This window comes from Palaemon carinicauda, chromosome 35, assembly GCF_036898095.1.
Source record: "Palaemon carinicauda isolate YSFRI2023 chromosome 35, ASM3689809v2, whole genome shotgun sequence".
In the NCBI taxonomy this organism is placed as follows: Eukaryota; Metazoa; Arthropoda; class Malacostraca; order Decapoda; family Palaemonidae; genus Palaemon; species Palaemon carinicauda.
Genome location: NC_090759.1, coordinates 51206061 through 51211832, shown reverse-complemented (window position 1 = coordinate 51211832; position 5772 = coordinate 51206061).

Here is a 5772-nt window from a genome sequence, read left to right as displayed (position 1 = left end):
ATTTCTGAAAAAACTGCCCAATAAGGAATTTCCATTTTAATTGGTAAAATTTACCGAAATTACGGTTTTAATTAGCAAATTTAAACCAATTATTGTAATGTTTTTCCTTGAAAATACCAGTATGCATGAATCTAAAAAAGTTATTCTTCCTGTTCTTTTAACATGTAAATAGCAATATTCATCAATCTAGAATGTTTCCTGTTTTTGTAATATGTATGTTTCTTGCTTAAACTTCACTGGTTAAAAATGATTTACGAATTACGCTGGGCTGTGACTACTGAGGTCCGGAGTGTAGATCCTGTAGACTTATTAAGTCTTGGTATTTTTATTTCTCCGGTCTCTTGGGATACGCTACGAGTCCTGGTGATATAATGAGGGTTGTTATATCGGGTTCCAAACCTCAATGGCTGTGGTTTGCCTTCATTAAAAACGAGTTTTATGAAGTACGGAATGATTTACTTCCTGGTAATAGCGAAAATCACTCTTTTTGTCCTTGTTCCATGAAAGGAATTGGGTTAGTAGGAATCGAGAAATTTCCTTTCTATTAATAGTTTTTCTTTCAGTGCTCTTCCACGTCATTTTGAAATGGGTTCAATGATAAATCAAGTTGTTGGCAACGTAGTGAATTTTATTGGCGATGCATTTGGCTTTGAGTTTTATGCTAAGTTGATCTTGTTAAAGCAGATATTTCTATTCATTAGCTTATCTTGTTGACATTGCAACTCTTTATAGCCTTTGGTAAATTGTCCCGAAATAACTTCATAGTTTTTGTAATCTTAATGGTATACTAATTCGGTTTCAGTAAAAGGGAGTTATATAAATACACGTTATATAAATATAAGGTTCCACGTGTATAAGGGAGTTATATAAATACACGTGGATAATTTTTGTTAATTTGCATGTTTGGCCAATGTGTTTTATATACTTTATATGACATTTACATACGGCGGCTTGTAAACGTTAATTACTCGTACTGTCATTAAATGACTGTCAAATTACATTTCAATTAAAGTAAAGGTGTTAATTTCGTTATCGTTAATATCACTGTAGATTTATTGGAAGTTACTAAATTGTCATTATTTTTATATTTTGAATAATATTTTTCGCCCGTATTTCACAAATCGTAGATGATTTTCCTTCTTTTCATATTACCACCTTAAATGACTAGCATTGCCATTCCCTATTCGTCATATATTACGCAATCACCTCCTGTGCCTTCATGAAGACATTCATCTACCCAAATTAATTTGCATGTATCGCGAAATGTGTACAAGGGAGTTAAATTAGTACACTGTTAGTTTCTGTTAATTTGCATTTTTGGCCAAATGTGTATAAGGGAGTTATATAGATACACGTGGTTAGTTTTTGTTAATTTGCATGTTTGACCAAATGTGCATAAGGGAGTTGAATTAGTACACTTGGTTAGCGTCTGTTAATTTCCATTTTTTTTTTTTGGGCTAAATATGTAAAAGAGGGTTGTATAAATACACGTGGTTGGTTTTTGTTAATTTGCAGGTATAGCCAAATGTATATAAAGGAGTTTAATTAGTACACTTTCTTAGTTTCTTTTAATTTGCATGTTTGGCAAAATGTGTACAAGGGAGTTACATAAGTGGACGTGGTTAGTTTTTGTTAATTTGCATATTTGGCCAAATGTGTATAAGAGAGTTAAATTATTACACTTTGTTAGTTTCTGTTAATTTACATGTTTGGTACAATGTGTATTAGGGAGTTATATAAGAACACTTGTTAGTTTTTGTCTTTTTGTGTTAGGCGAATACCAAGGAGATTTGTCATAAACATTAATTGATTTCTTAATTTTATCATTTAATTCCAGATCCTTTAGTTCCTATTTTTGTTGCTTTCGTGGAGAAAATTATGAACTGTGGATCATTTTGAGCTATCTATGATTATGATTTCACCACACACTTATACCTTTTACCATAATAACGTTTCATATTTCACCAAAACGTATCAAGCAGTTTGTGAGTACCATAATCACTCTGTCATGTGTAAAAAAATTCAGGTTTTATATCTGATTTTATTTAATACTGTACATTTGACATGATGGTAACAATATTTCATTGCATATTTTAATCTTAAAAAAAAAAAAAATGGTGGCTGCAATGTCATAACTTGCGCTATACATTTATGGGGCATAAACGTAATATTACATTAATCGATTTAATATGTTCTCTAACTTATTGAATACACGAGTCAGAACGAGAATTAAGGAGAATAACAATGTGGCAATCATCTCGCCTATATAATAAAGATCGAGTGTCTGGCCATATATATATATATATATATATATATATATATATAATATATATATATATATATATATATACATATATATATACATACACACACACTTCATTTCGGTCACGCTGAGTAGCATTGCCAGACATGTAACTGCTTGGTCTCCCTCTGTCCCTCAGGTAGGGGAAGAGTAAGTAGTCATTCCCTGGTAAGAGGGTACCCAGAGATATACATTTGAAAATCACAACTGCAGTGTTGTAGTAAGGTAAAGGGAGATGGGTAGGAAAGGTTGTGTGCTTGTATGTGGATATCAATCTAAATAGCCGTCTTTTATGACGGGTCGCGTACGGTAGTGTTTTGATAAGAAAAATTTAACCACCTCGAACATTTCGAGACCGGATCTACTAAACCAACACTGCAATTGGCGTTATTATTCCAAGTTGCATTTGTCCCAATCACTTGCGGGGATTCCTAGTCACTCTGGTATGTTTCACTTCAGATGACGCCTGAGGTTTGTTTCTTAACGTTTATCAACTGTGAGCTATTGTGGATATCGGTGTAGCCTTCATCACCTAGGGCGCAAAGGAGCTTTGTCGACTTCCCATTGTCCAGGGCTTGATTAAGCTTGCCTCTCTCTCTCTCTCTCTCTCTCTCTCTCTCTCTCTCTCTCTCTCTCTCTCTCTCTCTCTCTCTCTCTCACAAACACATTAGTTCCCGAGTTTATCTTTTCAAAATTGCTTTCAGTCTCTTCTTTCCCTAGTTTATCTTTATAGAGATAAATCTCTCTCTCTCTCTCTCTCTCTCTCTCTCTCTCTCTCTCTCTTTGTATATATATATATATATATATATATATATATATATATATATATATATATATATATATACATGTATACAGATATAAAATACAAAACCTCTTTAGAGAGAGAGAGAGAGAGAGAGAGAGAGAGAGAGAGAGAGAGAGAGAGAGAGAGAGAGAGGAGGAGAGAGAGAGAGAGAGAGAGAGAGAATTTTATCCAAAAACGATTGTTTGTCATTTACATAACTTCTTATACCACTAACTGCTCCGCAAAAAACACTTACTACAATATTCAGACTCTCAAGCGGGAAGAGCGCTTCAAGTGCTATTTCCCGATACTTCAAAGAGTACTATAAGAGTAATAACTTTTATTATAGCATTCCGAGCAATTGTGTTCTTACAAAAAATCCTTAATACCGGAGTACACTTTGTCGTACAGCTTTAATGTATTACTCAACAGTATTAGTTATAAATCATCATTTTTGTGAATTAATTAAAAAGTAGAATTCATTACATAGGGTTAAGTAGGCTTATGATTGACAAAGAATTGCATTGTCCAAGAACCTTTTAAGACTCCCATTAAAGTACTTCAGGCTAGATTAAATATTCAGCTCCTATGGTTCTTTCTTCCTTCTTGAAACGTTAACCAAAAATAAGAAAAATTGTAACGCTCGATTAAAAAGATTCTGGTTCAAAGTTTACAGTGGTTTTACAATTAAACAAAATCTGGTCTTAAACATTTGATTCCCATTTTTTATATCAAATGAAGCAACGCTACGGTGTAGCCTATGCTGATCACCGGGTTTTTTTAAGTTGAAGGTTATATCTAGCTTTATTTTCTCTCTCTCTCTCTCTCTCTCTCTCTCTCTCTCTCTCTCTCTCTCTCTCTCTCTCTCTGTTTTCCGATTTGTCAAGTTACACTTGAAGGGTTTATTTACATTTTGATGGCTAAGGAAGTGTTACAGGACGACGGTCATATATTTTAAAATGCTTTCATTTTTTTCTCTCCCCGATTGGTTTTATTATCAAATTCCCTTTATAAAAGTTATGATTTCCAGGCAAAGTTCTGAAAGAATAACAGATTGTTACGATGATGAGAGAGAGAGAGAGAGAGAGAGAGAGAGAGAGAGAGAGAGAGAGAGAGAGAGAGAGAGAGAGATAGGTGAAATGTTTATAAACCTACTAAAACATTTTATTAGTCCATTCTTCCCCTTACATTCTACAAATGAAAAGCGAATATCATCAAATGGGTCCTTACAGCGCCAAACATGAAGAACAAAAGGCACCAACACTTGAAGTACAATGTTTGAAATGCATTGTAATATGACGCTGCATTGTCTCTGTAAAATAGCCTCCCTTATGAAGAAATAATGGGAATAGAAGTAAAAGGGGCTCTTCATTACAGCTTTCCCTTTTGCAAGTTTTATGTCTTTTTACCTTATACTTTTACTCCAGTGTTTCCTCATCTTTAGGTCACCTACACTTGAAAATTTGCTGTAAAAATGGTAAAAATTCCGGTATAAATATTTCCAGGCATTTACAATTTTAAAAACAGATATATTGACATTTGGGAGGGATATTACGGTCACCAACCCGTGAAAGATAAATAATAGTGAAGTAGGGTAAAATTATGGTCTCCTGTATTTACCGAAATACGGCAGAGAATGATATATTTTTACGGAGAATTTCCAATTAAAATTACGGGTTTTTAATAACATATAACTTGATGTGTTACCACGTTTTCATCATCTCCTCCACCCGGAAGTCCTCCATCTTTTTTTTCTATTTTTCAAGTCCCCCTTTCTCCATTTCACCCATCTTCATGACCCCGATCTCCAAGCCCCCTTATCTCTCTGTAAGAGTTTCGTATTCCACATATCTGTGTCTCGTTAAGTACTCCATCCACAAGACTCCCATCTCATTGGTCCCCCTATCCCTATGTTTATTCTGAATCCCAAATGTTTATGACCCGAATCTCAATATTTAGGTTCCCCCATGGCCTACCCCTGCCATGGTACTTCCATCATATAAAAGTCCCCCATCTCCAGGTCTTTTATCACTGATCTCCCATCTTTATATTCCCAATCACAACGTTTAGCCCCCCCCCCCCCCATTTTCTTATTCCCCCTCACCACTTCCACCATCTTCAGTTCCCTGAGCCACAATGCAAATGTTGGACAGATAATGACCATGACACTTAATGTAATTACGATGGCCATTACGTTGAAAGATGAAGATTGCAGTCGTTTGAAGAATAAAAGGGGTGCTAGTTGACAGGCATTAATTTCATTAGGTGTATATGTTGAAGCTGCCAGTCATTATTTTTCCGGTAGTTTAATTTCTTTTGTTTTTCATTTCATTAAATAAGTGCTGAAATAATTTTGAGAGAGGGAATAGAGCCCGTTGCCAGCCTAGTAATGGAATAATCTTCAGGACAAAAGCTGGGGAAGAAATAAGAAAAAAATAAATGGAGTAGAAGCAGAGAAAGTAAAAACATATTTGGTGTTAATTACAACTGACTTTTGGATATTTCTAACTGAATAGAATTCCTTTTTATTGAATACGGTAGTTTTTGCTAATGGGTGGTACCAGAAGTAGAAATATTTACGAATTCATCCATGACATAATTGGAATCTTTTGTTTAACCGTTAGAAAATATTGTTTCAATCGTACTATTTGCTGTTGTTTAGGCTCCTGTGTAATTTTTTTTATCA